At 42.5% G+C, this 21,997-nt stretch overlaps 1 non-coding gene across 1 annotated transcript; it reads right to left on the bottom strand.

Moving 5' to 3' along the window:
- Positions 1 to 809: 809 nt before the first annotated feature.
- Positions 810 to 917, bottom strand: LOC130984438 (small nucleolar RNA R71). The gene has a single exon (XR_009088375.1). It is a non-coding gene; the product is annotated as a small nucleolar RNA R71 (small nucleolar RNA).
- Between the last annotated feature and the right edge of the window lie 21,080 nt (positions 918 to 21,997).

Here is a 21,997-nt window from a genome sequence, read left to right as displayed (position 1 = left end):
ACTTTGAATTTTCGAAAATTATCAATCAATTTTTCAAAATGTTTTCAAAATCTTTTTAATTGAATTTTCGAAAATTCTCTTCCCTCCTTCTCACATCCTTCTATTTATGGAGTACTACTCCTTCTTAATGCACAATTCGAACTCTATCTAATCAAGTTCGAATTCTTCTACCTCCTTCTTTTGTTTTTCTTTACCTCTGACACCTCAAGGAATCTCTATACTGTGACATAGAGGATTCCATATTTTCTTGTTTTCTTCTCTTTCATATGAGCAGGAACAAAGACAAAGGCATTCTTGTTGAAGCTGACCCTGAACCTGAAAGGACCTTGAAGCGAAAGCTAAGAGAAGCTAAGGCACAACTCTCTGTAGAGGACCTAACAGAAATCTTCAAAGAAGAAGAAGACATGGCAGCCGAAAATAACAACAATGCCAACAATGCAAGGAAGGTGCTGGGTGACTTTACTGCACCTACTCCCGACTTCTATGGGAGAAGCATCTCTATCCCTGCCATTGGAGCAAACAACTTTGAGCTTAAGCCTCAGTTGGTTTCTCTACTGCAACAGAATTGCAAGTTCCATGGACTTCCAATGGAAGATCCTCATCAATTTTTAGCTGAATTCTTGCAAATCTGTGACACAGTCAAGACTAATGGGGTTGACCCTGAGGTCTACAGACTGATGCTATTCCCTTTTGCTGTAAGAGACAGAGCTAGAATATGGTTGGACTCACAACCTAAAGACAGCCTGGACTCTTGGGAAAAGCTAGTCAATGCCTTCTTGGCAAAGTTCTTTCCACCTCAAAAATGGAGTAAGCTTAGAGTGGAAGTCCAAACCTTCAGACAGAAGGATGGAGAATCCCTCTATGAAGCTTGGGAAAGATACAAACAATTAATCAGAAAGTGTCCCTCAGACATGCTTTCTGAATGGAGCATCATAGGTATTTTCTATGATGGTCTCTCTGAACTATCCAAGATGTCTTTGGATAGCTCTGCTGGAGGATCTCTTCATCTGAAGAAGACGCCTGCAGAGGCTCAGGAGATCATTGAAATGGTTGCAAATAACCAATTCATGTACACTTCTGAAAGAAATCCTGTGAACAATGGGACAAGTCAGAAGAAAGGAGTTCTTGAGATTGATACTCTGAATGCCATTTTGGCTCAGAACAAGATATTGACTCAACAAGTCAATTTGATTTCTCAAAGTCTGTCTGGAATGCAAAATGCACCAAGCAGTACTAAGGATGCTTCATCTGAGGAAGAAGCCTATGATCCTGAGAACCCTTCAATGGAAGAGGTGAACTACCTAGGAGAACCCTATGGAAACACCTATAATTCTTCATGGAGAAATCACCCAAATTTCTCATGGAAGAATCAAGAGAGACCTCAACAAGGTTTCAACAATAATGGTGGAAGAAACAGGTTTAGCAATGGCAAGCCTTTTCCATCATCTTCTCAGCAACAGACAGAGAATTCTAAGCAGAACCCCTCTGACTTAGCAACCATGGTCTCTGATCTAATCAAAACCACTCAAAGTTTCATGACTGAAACAAGGTCCTCCATTAGGAATTTGGAGGCACAAGTGGGATAGCTGAGCAAGAAAATTACTGAACTCCCTCCTAGTACTCTCCCAAGCAATACAGAAGAAAATCCAAAAGGAGAGTGCAAGGCCATAAACATGGCCGAATCTGGAGAGGAAAGAGAGGAAGTGGACGCCACTGAGGAAGGCCTCAATGGGCGTGCACTAGCCTCCACAGAGTTCCCCAATGAGGAACCATGGGAATCTGAGGCTCAAAATGAGACCATAGAGATTCCATTGAACTTACTTCTGCCATTCATGAGCTCTGATGAGTATTCTTCCTCTGAAGAGGATGAGTATGTTACTGAAGAGCAAGTTGCTAAATACCTTGGAGCAATCATGAAGCTAAATGACAAGTTATTTGGAAATGAGACTTGGGAAGATGAACCTCCTTTGCTCACCAAAGAACTGGATGACTTGTCTAGGCAGAAATTACCTCAAAAGAGACAAGATCTTGGGAAGTTTTCAGTACCTTGTACCATAGGCACCATGACCTTCAAGAAGGCTCTGTGTGACTTAGGGTCAAGTGTAAACCTCATGCCTCCCTCTGTAATGGAGAAGCTAGGGATCTTTGAGGTACAAGCTGCAAGAATCTCACTAGAGATGGCAGACAACTCAAGAAAACAAGCTTATGGACTTGTAGAGGATGTTTTGGTGAAGATTGAAGACCATTACATCCCTACTGATTTCATAGTCCTAGAGACTGGGAAGTGCATGGATGAATCCATCATCCTTGGCAGACCCTTCCTAGCCACAGCAAAGGCTGTGATTGATGTTGATGGAGGTGAACTGGTCATTCAAGTGAACGAAGAATCGTTTGTGTTTAAGGCTCAAGGATATCCCTCTGTCACCATGGAGAAGAAGCATGAAGAGCTTCTCTCAAATCAGAGTCAAACAGAGCCCCCACAGTCAAACTATAAGTTTGGTGTTGGGAGGCCACAACCAAACTCTAAGTTTGGTGTTGAACCCCCACATTCAAACTCTATGTTTGGTGTTGGGAGGTTCCAATATTGCTCTGAGTATCTGTGAGGCTCCATGAGAGCCCTCTGTCAAGCTACTGACATTAAAGAAGCGCTTGTTGGGAGGCAACCCAATGTTATATTTTATATATTTTCCTTTGTCATTTTATCTTATTTTGTAGGTTGATGATCATGAGAAGTCACAAAATCAATTGAAAAAGCAAAAACAAAATGAAAAACAGGAAGAAAAATAGCACACCCTGGAGGAAGAACCCACTGGCGTTTAAACGCCAGTGAGGCTAGCAGTTGGGCGTTTAACGCCCAGTCTGGCACCATTCTGGGCGTTTAACGCCAGAAAGGGGCACCAGACTGGCGTTAAACGCCAGAAAAGGGCAAGAACCTGGCGTTAAATGCCAGGAATGGGCATCAGCCCGGCGTTTAACGCCAGAAATGGCTCAAAACGTGATTTTGAATGCCATTTGGTGCAGGGATGACTTTTCCTTGACACCACAGGATCTGTGGACCCCACAGGATCCCCACCAACCCACCACACTCTCTCTTCTTCTTCACCCATTCACCAATCACCTCAACACCTCTTCCCCATAAACCCTTCTTCACTCCTTCATTTTCACACCACCTAAACACCACTTCTCCCCCTCCTTGGCCGAACACAAAGCCATCTCCCTCTCCTCTATTTCTTCTTCTTCTACTCTCATCTTTCTTCTTTTGCTCGAGGACGAGCAAACCTTTTAAGTTTGGTGTGGTAAAAGCATTGCTTTTTGTTTTTCCATAACCATTTATGGCATCCAAGGCCGGAGAAACCTCTAGAAAGAGGAAAGGGAAGGCAAAAGCTTCTACCTCCGAGTCATGAGAGATGGAGAGATTTATCTCAAGGGTGCATCAAGACCACTTCTATGAAGTTGTGGCCATGAAGAAGGGTCAACTTTGATCAAAGGTTGGACCAAGTCCTCACAGACATTTGTGAAGAGGACACCCAATGGAAGAGAAGTTCAAGAGGGAAGCCGGTTCAACTGAGAAGGCATGACCTCAAGCCCATCACTAAGTGCATCTCCCTAGGAGAATTGAGTTCCAACATGGGACAACTAAGGGTGGAGCACCAAGAACATTCCATCCTCCTCCATGAAATCATGAGAGAGGAGCAACAAAGGCAAGGAAGAGACATTGAGGAGCTCAAGCACTCCATAAGACCTTCAAGAGGAAGAACAAGCCGCCATCACTAAGGTGGACCCGTTCTTTAATCTCCTTGTTCTTTATTTTTTCTGTTTTTTTTTTCGAAAATTGTGCTTTATGTTTGTCCATGTTTGTGTCTTATGATCATTAGTGTCTTAGTGTCTATGCCTTAAAGCTATGCCCTATGAATCCATCACCTTTCTTAAATGAAAACTGTTTTTATCACAAAAGAACAAGAAGTACAGGATTTCGAATTCATCTTTAAAACTAGCTTAATTAGTTTGATGTGGTGACAATACTTTTTGTTTTCTAAATGTATGCTTAAACAGTGCATATGTCTTTTGAATTTGTGGTTCATGAATGTTAAAATTGTTGGCTCTTGAAAGAATGATGAAAAAGGAGACATGTTACTGAGGATCTGAAAGATCATAAAAAATGATTCTTGAAGCAAGAAAAAAGCAGTGAATACAAAAAAGGGGAAGAAGAAGCGAAAAAAAAAACCGAAAAGAAAAAAAAAAGAAGAAAAAGAAAAAGAAAAAGAAAGAAAAAGAAAGAAATAAAGTTGTGATCCAAGGCAAAAAGAGTGTGCTTAAGAACCCTGGACACCTCTAATTGGGGACTCTAGCAAAGCTGAGTCACAATCTGAAAAGGTTCACCCAATTATGTGTCTGTGGCATGTATGTATCCGGTGGTAATACTGGAAGACAGAGTGCTTTGGGCCACGGCCAAGACTCAATAAGTAGCTGTGTTCAAGAATCATCATACTTAACTAGGAGAATCAATAACACTATCTGGATTCTGAGTTCCTAAAGAAGCCAATCATTCTGAATTTCAAAGGATAGAGTGAGATGCCAAAACTGTTCGGAGGCAAAAAGCTACTAGTCCTGCTCATCTAATTTGGAGCTAAGTTTCATTGATAATTTGAAGTCTATAGTATATTCTCTTCTTTTTATCTTATTTGATTTTCAGTTGCTTGAGGACAAGCAACAATTTAAGTTTGGTGTTGTGATGAGCGGATAATTTGTACGCTTTTTGGCATTATTTTTAGTATGTTTTTAGTATCTTTTAGTTAGTTTTTATTATATTTTTATTAGTTTTTAGTTAAAATTCACTTTTCTGGACTTTACTATGAGTTTGTGTGTTTTTCTGTGATTTCAGGTATTTTCTGGCTGAAATTGAGGGATCTGAGCAAAAATCTGATCCAGAGACTCAAAAGGACTGCAGATGCTGTTGGATTCTGACCTCCCTGCACTCGAAGTGGATTTTCTAGAGCTACAGAAGCCCAATTGGCGCGCTCTCAACGGCGTTGGAAAGTAGACATCCTGGGCTTTCCAGAAATATATGATAGTCCATACTTTGCCCAAGATTTGATGGCCCAAACCGGCGTTCAAAGTCACCTCAAGAAATTCCAGCGTTAAACGCCGGAACTGGCACCTAATTGGGAGTTAAACGCCCAAACTGGCATAAAAGCTGGCATTTAACTCCAAGAAGAGTCTCTACACGAAAATGCTTCATTGCTCAGCCCAAGCACACACCAAGTGGGCCCGGAAGTGGATTTTTATGTCATTTACTCATCTCTATACACCCTAGGCTACTAGTTTTCTATAAGTAGGACCTTTTACTATTGTATTTTCATCTTCAGACATCTAGTTCTTAGATCAGATCTTGGTTCTTCTGGTTCCCTCTCTGGGGCCGAAACCAATGATCACTTTTGTTCTTATGTATTTTCAACGGTGGAGTTTCTACACACCATAGATTAAGGTGTGGAGCTCTGCTGTACCTCGAGTATTAATGCAATTACTATTGTTCTTCTATTCAATTCCGCTTGTTCTTTATCCAAGATATCACTTGTTCTTCAACTTGATGAATGTGATGATCTGTGACACTCATCATCATTCTCACTCATGAACAAAGTGACTGACAACCACTCTTGTTCTACAAGCATACGAGGCTCTAGTGAATATCTCTTGGATTCTTTAACCGGAATCTTCGTGGTATAGGCGAGAACTGATGGCGGCATTCAAGAGAATTCGGAAGGTCTAACCTTGTCTGTGGTATTCTGAGTAGGATTCAATGATTGAATGACTGTGACGTGCTTCAAACTCCTAGCAGGCGGGGCGTTAGTGACAGACGCAAAAGAATCGATGGATTTTATTCCGGCCTGACCGAGAACCGACAGCTGATTAGCCATGCTGTGACAGAGCATAGGAACATTTTCACTGAGAGGATGGGAGGTAGCCATTGACAACGGTGAAACCCTACATGAGCTTGCCATGGAAAGGAGTAAGAAGGATTGGATGAAGACAGTAGGAAAGCAGAGAGACGGAAGGGAAGGCATCTTCATACGCTTATCTGAAGCTCTCACCAATGATATACATAAGTATCTCTATCTTTATCTTTATGCATTATTCATCATCTATACCCATTTGAGTCTGCCTGACTGAGATTTACAAGGTGACCATAGCTTGCTTCATACCAACAATCTCCGTGGGATCGACCCTTACTCGCGTAAGGTATTACTTGGACGACCCAGTGCACTTGCTGGTTAGTTGTGTGGAGTTGTGTAGTGAATCACAATTTCACGCACCAGGTACATTACTTTGAAATGAGTTTGTGTTGAATTTTAGGTGAAAAGAGCAACAAAGGAAAGAGGAATCAAGAAAAAAAGCTGGGCATGTGAAGCTGGGCGTGGCACGCTAGTTGACAATTTCAGAAGGCAAAAAGAGAGAATTATAATAAGTTGACATCGAGGGCGTGGCATGCCAGTATCCTTTTCCAAAGAAGAAGTCCATGGATGAATGTGATGATCTGTGACACTCATCATCATTCTCACTCATGAACAAAGTGACTGACAACCACTCTTGTTCTACAAGCATACGAGGCTCTAGTGAATATCTCTTGGATTCTTTAACCGGAATCTTCGTGGTATAGGCGAGAACTGATGGCGGCATTCAAGAGAATCCGGAAGGTCTAACCTTGTCTGTGGTATTCTGAGTAGGATTCAATGATTGAATGACTGTGACGTGCTTCAAACTCCTAGCAGGCGGGGCGTTAGTGACAGACGCAAAAGAATCGATGGATTTTATTCCGGCCTGACCGAGAACCGACAGCTGATTAGCCATGCTGTGACAGAGCATAGGAACATTTTCACTGAGAGGATGGGAGGTAGCCATTGACAACGGTGAAACCCTACATGAGCTTGCCATGGAAAGGAGTAAGAAGGATTGGATGAAGACAGTAGGAAAGCAGAGAGACGGAAGGGAAGGCATCTTCATACGCTTATCTGAAGCTCTCACCAATGATATACATAAGTATCTCTATCTTTATCTTTATGCATTATTCATCATCTATACCCATTTGAGTCTGCCTGACTGAGATTTACAAGGTGACCATAGCTTGCTTCATACCAACAATCTCCGTGGGATCGACCCTTACTCGCGTAAGGTATTACTTGGACGACCCAGTGCACTTGCTGGTTAGTTGTGTGGAGTTGTGTAGTGAATCACAATTTCACGCACCAGGTACATTACTTTGAAATGAGTTTGTGTTGAATTTTAGGTGAAAAGAGCAACAAAGGAAAGAGGAATCAAGAAAAAAAGCTGGGCATGTGAAGCTGGGCGTGGCACGCTAGTTGACAATTTCAGAAGGCAAAAAGGGAGAATTATAATAAGTTGACATCGAGGGCGTGGCATGCCAGTATCCTTTTCCAAAGAAGAAGTCCATGGAGGTCACTCTGGGCGTGGCACGCCAAGGCCAGGCATGGCACGCCAGGGAGAGAAAGTACAAAGGGACGTGGCACGCCAGTTATAAACTCCAGAAGGGGAACTTGAAAGCTTTAACATGGGCGTGGCCGCCAGGGCCAGGCGTGGCACGCCAGCTATAACTTCCAGAGAGTAATTTCAAGACCACAAATGGAGCGTGGCACGCCAAACCCCCTCATACACTATGGGTGTGCCACTTGAGCTCGAACGCGTGGCACGCTAGTTCACAATTTAGGAAGGGGACTTTGAAGCTCAACAGTGGGCATGCCACTTGGTGTCGAAGGTGTGGCACGCCAACCTTACTCATGACTTGGGCGTGCCACTTGGGTTCCAGGCGTGGTACGCCAATGCTTGAAGAAGCTTAGGCACCAACACTGCGCGTGCCACTTGATGTCGAAGGCATGGCATGCCAGTTCTACGACCAAGGAAGAAGAAGACATGGGCGTGCCACTTGGGACTTAAGGCGTGGCACGCCAGTCACAGGACAATGAAGACTCATTCATGCATATTAAGGGCGTGGCATGCCACCTATTGAGCATGACACGCCAATACTGTTTTCCAGAGAAGAATGAGCAAGGTATATTAAGGGCGTGGCACGCCACCTACTGGACGTGGCACGCCACCTACTGGGCGTGGCATTCCAGGATTGTTTTCCAGAAAAGGAAGATTGAAGCATTATCAAGGGCGTGGCACGCCAGTATTGTTTTCTAGGGAGGATGGATGAAGTGTATACTATGGGTGTGGCACGCCAGACCTGTGCGTGCCACGCTGGTTCAAGGTTCCAGAGAAAAGGAGCGAAAAGGAAGAGCTTGGGAGTGCCACTTGAGCTCGACGGAGTTGCACGCCAGGCTAACTTTGCAAAGAAGTGACCCAGGGCGTGCCACTTGGGCTCGAAGGCGTGGCATGACAAGGTGATTGAAAGAAGAAGGCGTGTGATGAGTCCATATTTTCCGATATATTTTGGCTTGATTTGAGTGGATCTCATCACATAAACTCACACTTAAGCACCAAAATAGCATACATTTGTGTTTTGTCCCTAGTTTGATCCTAAATGTGAAAAACATGCAAATTTGTGCTTATATCGAGCAAATTAATTCCACCTTCATGCCATTCGATGCCATGACTTGTTTGTTGAGTGATTTTAGGTCATTTAGGCAAGAATGGATGGCCAAAAGTGGAAGAAAGCATGAACAAGGGAGAAAACATGAAGAAAACAAGGAGAAGCACACACAGCGAAGTGTGCGTGTGCACAACCCTGCGTGCATACGAGCAAGCGAGAATTTTCATGTGTGCGTGCGCACAAGCACCTGTGCGTACGCAAGGTCAATTTTCAGCCAAGTGTGCAGACACATACGTTTGTGCGTCTGCACAGGTCCCTACACGTGATTGCAATAATGAAACATGTGCTGTGCAAATTCGGAGGCCTCTTGGCCCCTTTTAGAAGGCTTGAAGGCTGAATTTGGATGCTATATGAAGGGGAATTCAACACATTTGAAGGCATGAGGACTTAGACACAATTTTCCATAGTTTTACATAGTAGGAGTAGGAGTAGTGTAGATTAGGGAATTCTCACTTTGGGTTTAGTTAGGGTTTGTAGCATTTTATACTTCAAGTCTTGCTTTTGGATTTTGCAATTTACATTGTAAGTATTTCTTCAGTTGTCTCTTTCAATTACATTACTTGTTCTACACTTTCTTATATTTCCATTTCTCTTGTCAATATTTACTTTCCCTTGCAATTTTGGATTTTTAGTTGTTTAATTTGATGTTGATGGCTTTTATATGTTTGTTGAGTTGCTTTTATTTCTTTTAATCATTTATGGTTCATAGCTTTCATTAATTTACCAATTTTGCCATGTGTTATGATTATGCCCATTAGGTGTTTGATGAAATGCCAATCTTAGTTTTGGGGTAATTTTCACCCCTTGACTTGGGAGAAATGAGTCTATGGATTACTAGAGCCATAATGTCCAACATTTAGTGATAACTTTTGGGTTGTTAGCTGTTATTGTTTCCACTAACGCTAGCTTTTTACTAAGGTAATTAGTAAGTTAGCTAGGACTTGTGGATTGATAATAATTATGCTCCCTTAACTTACTCTCCGATGTTAAGGGTTGACTTAGTGAGATTAATCCATCATAATTATCATAGTTATGGTTATGGCAAGGAAGGGATTCCATAACTCATCCCAAGTTAAGGTTGCATTTATGTTTTGAACCACCTTTCCATCACTTTATAGTTTTACTTGTTCATATTACATACGTAGTTCTTCAGTTCTTTTATTAGTTTATTAATTGTAATTTTGTCTTGTTCTTTTATCTCTTTATTGCTTGCTTCTTCATTGAAAATCCCCCTTTGCTCTCTTACAACCAAAATTGTATGCACTTGTTGTCACTAGTTCCTAGGGAAGACGATCCGGGAGTCTAAATACTCTCGGTTATAATTTTTTATTGAATTGTGACATCTTTTGGATTGAATTTTGATTGTGAGATTTTATTGTTGATTTAGACTATACTATCAACGAAGGAATTCCATTTTGAGAAACTCTAGATCAATGATAAAACACTCATCATCAAATTGGCGCCATTGCCGGGGAGCTAGCGTCATGAGTGCTATATTTTGGTTGTTGTAAATATGTCCATAGTGTGAATAGATACTTTTTAGGTTGTTTGCTTGCTTTTTTCTATTAATTAGGATTTTTGCTTCTTTTGTTTATTAATGTCTTTAGTTTTTGTTTTCTATTTTTCTTTATGAGTTATCATCCTCTTGGTTTGGAGTTTGGTTGTGATCATTTTGTAGGGTTTGATAACTTCAATTATGGATTGCATCATGGGTTTGGGGCATCAATTTTGGGAGAAGCAACCTCCTCCACATTACAATGAACCATGCCTTCCCCAATATGCATACCCAAACCAAGGATATGGTGGATTTCACTATGACTATACACCTTTACCACCATATACCTATGACCTCCACCCTCAACACAACCCTCAATCACCATATTTTCAATCACCACACCACCACCACCATACACCTTCTTACATACCACCTTTAAACACTTACCAACATGAGTCACCTCCCACACATAGAATCTTTTTCCCAATTTATGAACCTCATTCTTCACCCTAATGTGAAGCTTCCCACCCTTGACCCAAGACCATCAAGACCTTCAAGCCTTTCTCCAAGAGCAAGAAGGATTCTGAAGGACACAAGGGCACTTCATGGCTACCATAGGCGAAGCAGTGAGCCGCTTAATCCTTCTACGCTCATCCGATCAAGGCATTTCTCTTGAGGAATGTGGGGGATCAACTAAGGCTTGTAGTGCAGAGGAGAGCATGAAGCCACAAGGAAAAGAAGAAGGGTTAAAGCTTGAAGTGCAACTAGAGGAAGAAAGGGAAGTATGTGAACCGGAGGAGAGAAAGGAAGAGTTGACAAAGATTGATCAAGAGGAGGATTTCATCATTGATAATTTTTTGTCCTCCTTGATCAATCCCCTTAATGGCCCTATTAGGCCTATCCCCATTGAGTTTGAGAGAGACATGGAGGTAGACTTCTCACAACCTCCTTGTTATAATTTGAGTGATGGGGAAGAGAAAGTTGGTGAGGAAGCAATTCTGGTCCAAGAATATATTGAGTGGGTGGCAATTTCACCTATGAACTTCATTGGCCTCCATCAATATGCTATCTTGGAGACGGATTACCAACTCAAGGGCTTTCTTGGGTTGGTACATGATGGAAGACGGAATACTGGTTGCAAAGGGAATCCAAGGTTCTTCAAGAAAACCAATTCAAGAATTGGAGCTCAAGCATGGTGTGAATTACAATTGGATGGATTTCGGAGAGTGTTGGGTTACTTCAAGGTCAAATTGAGAGTTTGTCCATCCGGCTTGAAGAATAAAGATCAACAAGAAGGTGAGAGGATACCTAGAACATAGGATCCCGGAGGAGCTTTAAGGACCAAGCTTGGATGGAGATTTAAGGAGGAGTAGAAACACAAGCCACCCTAACAAGGATCTCCTTAAAAAGTCCAACTTAGGACTATAAACCAAAGTGCTAGGTGGGAGACACCCCACCACGGTAACATCTTTCTTATCCCTTCTCTTTGTTTATAGTCTTGGTTTATTGCATTTTTATTTATCTTGGTTATCTTAGGATTAGTTTAATTTTGAATTTAGTTGGTTGATTTTGGTATGGATCATGATTTTTTGAAGTTTTGAATGTTTGGGGTTGAATTTTGGTTGAGCTAAAGTTGAGTGCATTAGATTTTGAAAGAAAAATTTTTGGAAAACAGGGCATCTGTGCGTGCGCACACCCTTGTGCGCGCGCATGCAACTTCTGTTTTTTGCGTCCTATACGTACGCAGTGACCCATGCGTACGCACACTCGTATACATACCCTCTATTTGGAGCGCTCGCAACCCTTGTGCGCGCGCATCCCTATGTTCTTGCACTTTGTGCGTGCGCACGCGGTTGTGCGTACGCACGCAACCCTTTTTTCGCACTCTCTGTGCAGCCGCACAGGCTTGTGCGCCCGCACACCAACTTGCATCCCTTCTGGTGGGAGCGTTCGCACAGCCTGTGTGCATGAACCCAACCTTTTTCATTCCTATGCGCACGCATGTACCTATGTGTGCACGCACACATGATCCTTGAAAAAAAAGATGTCATGTGCGTGCGCACACACTGGTGCGTACGCACACCTCTTACACCCCTTCTGTCCAGAACGTTCCCACGCCTTGTGGGAGCACATACCTCCCATGTTTCTCCTAGTGTGCGTATCCATACGTACCTGTGCATACACACAAGTGTTGTTTTGGACAAAAACTTTTATTGCACTTTTCTTTGAGCCCTAACACACTTCTACCCCCTTCATCCCTCTCTTCTTCCTCTTTTCCCCTATTTTCTACTTATTCTTCTTAGTTTTCTTTATATGTTGTTTTCATTTTAGTAGTTTTGGTTTACTTTCTTTCTAATTGAATAAGTTGCAAGTGTTTGTTTGGTAGTGATTGGGGTGCCTCTTGATTAAATCAATGCACTTATGCTTTGCCTTAATTTACTAGTACCTAGTGGGTTTGAATACTCATGTTTTGATTGTACCACTAGGACAAATTATGTAAGTGCATTAAATTGAGTGAATTGAGTAGAAATTACTTTTTCATCATAATTTTCATATTAAATTCATCACATGATCAGTACTTGTTCCTTGTTAATGCCTTGCATTTGTTTCGGTGACGCAACTTGATTTTTATCAATCTTGTCACTTTTTGTAACAAGTATCTTACCATGTAACCTTTTTTTTATATTTCATGATGAATAAGGTATTTTTGGTTCATTATTAAATTAGTTATTGTTAATTGTGCTATCTTCTATCAATTTTTCACTTTCACATGCACAAGTCCAATATCTAATCATTCTTAAACTCAATTCACTCTCTTGGTAATTGCCTAAGCTTGCTTGTACTTAATTGATTCTCATTCATTGCTTGCACCTTAGTCCATTTAATTGAGGGACTTGAGCTTACCTTTTTTATTGTGTGGTTGCCATTTTAATTGGCCGTTGTGTGTGCTCTAACTGCGCGCATAATTAGAATACACGCATGGCTCATTTTTATCATACCACACCTCTATGAAAGCTTCCTCAATTAGATGCTTATTTACTTACTCCTTTACCCTTTTGTGCTGCTTACCCTATGATTCCTAATTATACCTTATTCACTCTTTTTGAGGATGAGACATAACGGCAAGGAGCCGGGAGAGGAGGAGGACACTAAGGATGGAGATGCCAAGCCCGTATTGGACTTGGAGATTTCGCCACAACCGAGCCACCACATCCACCAGCTGATGGTGGAGGACCGTAGAGCCATTCTCCCCAGATTGTGTTCGTGCACGGAGGACCGTGCAAACGTTTAAGTGTGGGGGGAGGATTCACCATTTTTGGGGCGTAATTTTCTTTTCCGAATACTTTGTACTTTCTTTATTTTTGTTTTCTTTTATTATGTTTCTTGTAGATACTTGGAGTGTTTTTAACTGTTGCATTGATTTTTTTGGTATATATATCTTAGCTTATTTCTAGTTATTGTATTTGGCATTTTTGCTTTTTCATGGTATATATTTTATATAGATATTGGTTGTGATTGGATGTTGTGAATAGCATGGTGCCTAGTTCAAATTTGTCCTAATTGTTCATGTTAATTTTTGCTTGTTGAAAATTAGGAGAGAACTAGGAAAAATTTTGAAAATTGCATCCATCACATACATACATACATATAAGAAATAATTTTGGTAAAAAATAACAATGATTTCCAATAATTTTGTCTCAAGGGCGTTCTATTGAATTGATTTAGAAAAAAATTGTTTTTAAAACTTGCTAGAATGATCTTTATGGAACATAGAAGAGAGAAAGAACAAAATACCTTGTGAGTTGTTGAGCCTTAATGAGTGGTTACACATTATAACCACAAATTTTGTTCATTGGGTGCTATGCTCCTTTTATGATTGTGATCTTGGTTTTGCTTGATTCTTTATTTCCAATATTTGATGTTGTGATTACATTTAGCATGATTGAGGCCATTTTTGAATTAAACTCACTCACCCATATGAACCTACCCTTGCATCTACCTTTGTTAACCCCTTTTGAGATTTTTAATCCCCTTTGTTCTAAATGTTAGCACATCACAACCTTAAGCGAAAAACCATGAATAACCTTGAATTGCTTTTTTGATTTGCTTAGGTTGAGGAGTGTGTGTTATTTAAGTATACGGGAAATTTTGGGAAGACTTGGTAGAAGAAACATTTTGTTTTGGGTATTCATTGAAAAAGAAAAATTTTGGGAAATGGGTGCACATTCATGTATCAATTTGCTTTAACCATATGCATTTGTCCTAAAAAATGAAAAATAAAATGAAAAAAAAATAATAGTAATAAGATGAGACAAAAGTCATCCCAAAGAAAAAAGAAAAAAAATTGAATAAAGAATGCATATGTGCTTGAATAGAAACTAAGGCATGAATGTGTGTGAAAAGCAGTAATGGTTGGTTAGAATGCATTTTTGTTATTTGGTTAATAGTTAATCAATACCTTAACCCTAACCCCATTACGACCCTCTAAAGACCTCATGATACTTATACACTCAAGCATCAAATACTTGTTGATTGTTAGATGAAAACCAAATCCTTGAAAGCATGATTAGGAGGAGACTTGAGTGATTAAACCCTAAAACACCGAGTGTTGAGAGTGTATACACGTCTGGAGAGGGTTCGATCACTCAACTCTATGTTTCCATGCTTCTTATCATGCATTCTTGCAAGTTACTTCATTTTTATGAGTTGAATCAATTCTTTAGATTTTGGTTGCATTAAATTAATTCTTTGCTTAGCCCTATATGTTTATATACTTGCTTGGGAATTTGTTTGTTTGTTTTCATAATTTTCATAGGAAACTATAGATAGATATTGTTCCGAGGGTTACCTGAAACGTGTAGCTCGGTCGTCTAGCAAGGCCCGAGGTGGTGGGTCTGAGACCCGAGCTGGTTGTGCTGAACGGCGGGGGGTTGTACCTGCAATGACACTCCGATGCTTAAGTTAGCATGGGTCCAAGCAGATATCAAGTAGAATTAGAGTATGAGTTATACCTGGGTGCTCCAGTGTATTTATAATGGTGAGATGTGGCCTCCTGTGGATAGGATAAGTTAGTTATCTTATCTTATCTTTAAGTGAGGTCATCTTATCTTCAAGGGAACCGCCTTTATCTTTCTGGGCTTTAGCCGCCTTTAGATTGGGCTATGTTCCTTCGTTTTGGGCCTGCTTTGGGCTCCTTTGGCGAGTTGGCCGAGCTCTTTGAGGAGAGGTCGGATATTGGCCGAGCTCTTTAAGAAGAGGTCGGATATTTGGCCGAGCTCTTTGAGAAGAGGTCGGATATTTGGCCGAGCTCTTTGAGAAGAGGTCGGGCATTTGGCCTGAAGAGGTCGGGCATTTGGCCTGAAGAGGTCGGTCGGCTTGCTAAACATCCCGGGTCGGACAGCTTGACCCAGGGTATGAACAGTGCCCCTGCTTGAGTTCGATCCTTCCATGAGATCATGCTTTTCAGAGCTTCAATCTCTTTGGAAGTCGTGCTCAAGCATCTGTCTGGCTTGTTTCTTCATTGCTTTGCAATCTTTGTAGATTTTCTAGAGGTTTGGTACTTCACAGTCCAACCTCTTTTGAGTGGTAGCGTGGGTTTTCTACCCTTGCTTTTCTGGATCACGCCTTGCTTTAAGTTTGTGTCGACAACCCTCTGCTTTGGCGAAGTTTGTCTTTGCGGCTTGATATCCGGACTTTTAGTGATTTCTCCAATGACTTTTTTAGTGTTCTTTATGTAGAACGTTTTTTTAGTCTCGGATGACGTTCGTAGCCCTGTTTGAGATTGTGCCTTCTTTGAGTGGAGTTGTATCCCTTTTGGCTGAGCATATTTGAGCCTTAGGTTGTTTTCGAACCTTTATGGCTTTGTTCTTTTTGAGATCATACTTGCACCTCTTCTTTACTGACGTCGACCTGTATTACTTTGCCCCTGCTTGAGTTCGGTCTTTTCCGTGAGGCCGTGCTTTCAGAGTTTCGATCTCTTCGGGGAAGTCGTGCTCAAGCGTCCTGACTTTTGGTCGATCTTTGAATAGTTTCTCCTTTGTGCGAGTCTGATATTGCCCCTTTTACTTTGTTGAGGGGACTTTTCAGCCTTCTTCCGACTTGGTTGTCTTCGCTGTTCCGGCTTTTTAGTCATAATCCAACAACTTTTTAGGTAGTGTTCCGATTGGGAACCTTTTTACAGTTTGTTTTGGATGACTTTTTAGCTCTGTCTTTGAGGTCGTGCTTTTCCCTTTTTAAGTAGTGTCTTTTTTCAAGACTTTCGTATTTTTCAGCGAAGCATTTTTGGCTTTGGTCTTTTGACCTTTCCTTGGCCGTTTGCGAGATGTCTTTGCCCCTTTTGTGGATTTTTGTAGAGTGTCGGTACTTTGTTGTCCGACTTCTCTTGATCACTTCTGGTTTTGTTCACTTTCTGCTTGGTCGAGGTGGTCCTTTGGGGCTAACTTGTCTGACAACTTTTAGTGTTCTTTGGTAGAACCTTCTTAGTTGGTCTGAACAATTTTGATAGCCTTGTCGTGGAACCGTGGCTTTTTGGGCAAAGCTATGTCCCTTTTAGCGCACGCTTTTCGTTGGTCCGACTTCTTCTTGTCGGTCGCTTCTAAGTTATTTTTGTAATCCTCTTTTTGGACCTTTGTCAGGTCTCTTTCAGGGATTACTTTTATAACTTCGCTTGTAGGAGGCCGACTTCTTTATGTCGTCCTCTTCTAAGTTATTTTTGTAATCCTCTTTCTTGGACCTTTGTCAGGTCTCTTTCAGGGATTACTTTTATAACTTCGCTTGTAGGAGGCCGACTTCTTTATGTCGTCCTCTTCTAAGTTATTTTTGTAATCCTCTTTCTTGGACCTTTGTCAGGTCTCTTTCAGGGATTACTTTTATAACTTTGCTTGTAGGAGGCCGACTTCTTTATGTCGTCCTCTAAGTTATTTTGTAATCCTCTTTCTTGGACCTTTGTCAGGTCTCTTTCAGGGATTACTTTTATAACTTCGCTTGTAGGAGGCCGACTTCTTTATGTCGTCCTCTTCTAAGTTATTTTTGTAATCCTCTTTCTTGGACCTTTGTCAGGTCTCTTTCAGGGATTACTTTTATAACTTCGCTTGTAGGAGGCCGACTTCTTTATGTCGTCCTCTTCTAAGTTATTTTTGTAATCCTCTTTCTTGGACCTTTGTCAGGTCTCTTTCAGGGATTACTTTTATAATCTTCGCTTGTAGGAGGCCGACTTCTTTATGTCGTCCTCTTCTAAGTTATTTTTGTAATCCTCTTTCTTGGACCTTTGTCAGGTCTCTTTCAGGGATTACTTTTATAACTTCGCTTGTAGGAGGCCGACTTCTTTATGTCGTCCTCTTCTAAGTTATTTTTGTAATCCTCTTTCTTGGACCTTTGTCAGGTCTCTTTCAGGGATTACTTTTATAACTTCGCTTGTAGGAGGCCGACTTCTTTATGTCGTCCTCTAAGTTATTTTTGTAATCCTCTTTCTTGGACCTTTGTCAGGTCTCTTTCAGGGATTACTTTTATAACTTCGCTTGTAGGAGGCCGACTTCTTTATGTCGTCCTCTTCTAAGTTATTTTTGTAATCCTCTTTCTTGGACCTTTGTCAGGTCTCTTTCAGGGATTACTTTTATAACTTCGCTTGTAGGAGGCCGACTTCTTTATGTCGTCCTCTTCTAAGTTATTTTTGTAATCCTCTTTCTTGGACCTTTGTCAGGTCTCTTTCAGGGATTACTTTTATAACTTCGCTTGTAGGAGGCCGACTTCTTTATGTCGTCCTCTTCTAAGTTATTTTTGTAATCCTCTTTCTTGGACCTTTGTCAGGTCTCTTTCAGGGATTACTTTTATAACTTCGCTTGTAGGAGGCCGACTTCTTTATGTCGTCCTCTTCTAAGTTATTTTTGTAATCCTCTTTCTTGATCGGAGCTCTCTCTCGGACTTTTGGAAGTAGGTCGAGTTCTTTCCTTTGTATTTGGGTTTTTACTCTGTTGTTGCCTCCAAAGGGTGCCCCTGGACTTTTGTGTGAATCCTGGGGTTTCCCTTTTTACTGCCACGTCTGTCACTTGATGTTTTGCTGTTATTGTCCGAGTTGTTTCCTTATTTGCCTGAGTTGTTTGGTAGTAACCCCATAGTTGACCTATGTCTTTGAGATATATACTAAGATCCCGGACGGCATTCCTGATTGGCTGGATGACCCTGAGTACATCCCTTATACCGCCTTCAAGATTGACTTGTTGTGGTCTTGTAATGTAGCCTGGATGAGGTTTCTGTTGTTGCCCCCTGGTTTGGTGTTGGCTAGAAAATGCATCAGCTCGGGCGTTCTGCTCCCGAGGTATGTGTCGGACCTCATATCCCCGAATTGTCCGAGCTGTTGGTGCTGGCTGGTTTTGAAAGTGCATCATCTTGGGCGTTCTGCTCCCGAGGTATATGTCGGACCTCATATCCCCGAATTGTCTGAGCTGTTTTCTATTTTTGTCCAGGGTCCCTCGAATTGTCCGAGATGTTCTCTGGTTTTGTCCAGGGTCCCCCAAATTATCTGAGCTATCCTCTTGTAGGATTCTTCCAGCTAAGTTTGTTTTCTGTAGGATGCCTTTTATGGGCTGGTTGGTCCGAACTCTGATAGTGTGAGCTTGAAAGTATGGGTGGAGTCATCGAGAGGTGAGTATGAGGGTGTAGGCAAACTTTTTCAACTCGTCCGACCTCTTTGTTGTGAGGTGGACGTTCAACTCGTCCGATCTCTTTGGTGTGAGGTAGATGTTTAACTCGTCCGACCTCTTTGGTGTGAGGTGGACCTTCAACTCGTCCAACCTCTTTGGTGTGCGGTGGGCCTTCAATCCGTCTGATATCTTCGGTGTGAGGTGGACCTTCAACTTGTCCGACCTCTTTGGTGTGAGGTGGACCTTAAACTCGCCCGACATCTTCGGTGTGAGGTGGACCTTCAACTTGTCCGACATCTTCGGTGTGCGGTGGGCCTTCAATCCGTCCGATATCTTCGGTGTGAGGTGGACCTTCAACTTGTCCGACCTCTTTGGTGTGAGGTGGACCTTAAACTCGCCCGACATCTTCGGTGTGAGGTGGACTTTCAACTTGTCCGACCTCTTTGGTGTGGGGTGGACCTTCAACTTTGTCCGACCTCTTTGGTGTGAGGTGGACTTTCAACTCGTCCGACCTCTCTGGTGTGAGGTGGACCTTCAACTTGTCCGACCTCTTTGGTGTGAGGTGGACCTTAAACTCGCCCGACATCTTCGGTGTGAGGTGGACTTTCAACTTGTCCGACATCTTCGGTGTGGGGTGGACCTTCAACTTTGTCCGACCTCTTTGGTGTGAGGTGGACTTTCAACTCGTCCGACCTCTCTGGTGTGAGGTAGACCTTAACTCGCCCGACCTCTTCGGTGTGAGGTGGACCTTCACCTTGTCCGACCTCTTTATTGTGAGGTGGACCTTAATTCGCCCGACCTCTTCCGTGTGAGGTGGACTTTCAACTTGTCCGACCTCTTTGGTGTGAGGTGGACCTTAAACTCGCCCGACATCTTCGGTGTGAGGTGGACCTTCACCTTGTCCGACCTCTTTGTCGTGAGGTGGACCTTAATTCGCCCGACCTCTTCCGTGTGAGGTGGACCTTCAACTCGTCCGACCTCTTTGTTGTGAGGTGGGCCTTCAACTCGTCTGACCTCTTTCTCCTTTTTGCTTTTGATTGGGCGAGGTGGTGGGATCTTCTCCGATTGATCTTCTCTTTTCTTGGACTCTTTATCCTTGTCCCGTGGTGGGTTAGGAGAATTCGGTTTTTTAGCTTTCTCCTAGTCGATAGTTCTCTTCCATGTTGATGTATTTCTGTTCCCATTCCTGTACCTCGTTCAGAGATGTTGGGTGCTTCTTGGATATTGAGTGGCTGAGAGGTCCTTCTCTTAGGCCATTGATGAGTTCCATGATGGCCGCTTTTGTTGGAAGACTTTGTATGTCAAGGCATGCGTTGTTGAATCTTTCCATGTAGCCGTGAAGGCTTTTCTGATCTCTTTGTTTAATTCCCAGCAAGCTTGAAGTGTGTTTGGCTTTATCCTTCTGGATGGAGAACCTGGCGAGGAATCTTCTTAACAAGGTCGTCAAACTTGTGATGGATCTTGGAGACAAACTGTCGAAGCACCATATTGCTGTCTTCGTTAGAGTAGTTGGGAAGACTTTGCATCGAATGGCGTCCGATGTGTCGGTGAGGTACATTCTTCTGAAATTACTGAGATGATGGCTTGGATCCAATGTGCCGCCGTACGGGATCATGTCTGGAGCCTTGAAGTCCTTTGGGACTTTAGCTTTCATGATATCTTTGGTGAATGGGTCTTGATATTTGTAGGGGCTGTCTTCGTGACCGGATCGAGTTGTTTTGGCCTTGAGGTCTGCTTCGAGTTTTAGGAGCTTGTCCTTTAACTCGTGGCATCACCTAACTTCCCTTCGTAGGTCTCTCTCAGCTTCTTGTTGATGTTCCACCTTTTTTTTGAGTTGCTTTAAGCGATCTTGAAGTGCCTCCATAGCCTCCTCTATTGGCGAATTCTCGCCTTTGGTGGGTTGAAGAGTATCTTTTGGTGTAGTATCCGCGTCTTTGTGCGGTGTTCTATCCTCTAGATCTGAATCATGGTCGTTGTCATGGTTGTCCGCCATGGTGATGGGATGACTTCCAGGTTCCCCGGCAACGGCGCCAATGTTCCGAGGGTTACCTGAAACGTGTAGCTCGGTCGTCTAGCAAGGCCGAGGTGGTGGGTCTGAGACCCGAGCTGGTTGTGCTGAACGGCGGGGGGTTGTACCTGCAATGACACTCCGATGCTTAAGTTAGCATGGGTCCAAGCAGATATCAAGTAGAATTAGAGTATGAGTTATACCTGGGTGCTCCAGTGTATTTATAATGGTGAGATGTGGCCTCCTGTGGATAGGATAAGTTAGTTATCTTATCTTATCTTTAAGTGAGGTCATCTTATCTTCAAGGGAACCGCCTTTATCTTTCTGGGCTTTAGCCGCCTTTAGATTGGGCTATGTTCCTTCGTTTTGGGCCTGCTTTGGGCTCCTTTGGCGAGTTGGCCGAGCTCTTTGAGGAGAGGTCGGATATTGGCCGAGCTCTTTAAGAAGAGGTCGGATATTTGGCCGAGCTCTTTGAGAAGAGGTCGGATATTTGGCCGAGCTCTTTGAGAAGAGGTCGGGCATTTGGCCTGAAGAGGTCGGGCATTTGGCCTGAAGAGGTCGGTCGGCTTGCTAAACATCCCGGGTCGGACAGCTTGACCCAGGGTATGAACAGATATATAGGTATAGATAGTATATACATACTTGCATGCATATAGGTAGTTGCATTCAATAAGTTGCTTGTCCCTTTATCCTTCTCCTTGCTGATTTAGCATGAGGACATGTGGTGCACGAAATTGCAATCACACTTTTGCAATCCCGCACAACTAACCAGCAAGTGTACTGGGTCGTCCAAGTAATACCTTACGTGAGTAAGGGTCGATCCCACGGAGATTGTCGGCTTGAAGCAAGCTCTGGTTATCTTGTAAATCTTAGTCAGGATATCAGAAATTATCAGGATTGATTGTGAAAAGCAAAAGAACATGAAATAAGTACTTGTTTTGCAGTAATGGAGAATAGGTTGAGGTTTTGGAGATGCTCTGTCTTCTAAATCTCTGCTTTCCTACTGTCTTCTTCTTCAAGCACGCAAGGCTCCTTCCATGGCAAGCTGTATGTAGGGTTTCACCGTTGTCAGTGGCTACCTCCCATCCTCTCAGTGGAAATGTTCAACGCACCCTGTCACGGCACGGCTATCCATCTGTCGGTTCTCAATCAGGCCGGAATAGAATCCAGTGATTCTTTTGCGTCTGTCACTAACGCCCCGCCTTCAGGAGTTTGAAGCTCGTCACAGTCATTCAATCATTGAATCCTAC

The sequence above is a fragment of the Arachis stenosperma genome, chromosome 5 (genome assembly GCF_014773155.1).
Source record: "Arachis stenosperma cultivar V10309 chromosome 5, arast.V10309.gnm1.PFL2, whole genome shotgun sequence".
Lineage (NCBI taxonomy): Eukaryota > Viridiplantae > Streptophyta > Magnoliopsida > Fabales > Fabaceae > Arachis > Arachis stenosperma.
This window is presented reverse-complemented; position numbering and strand designations above follow the sequence as displayed.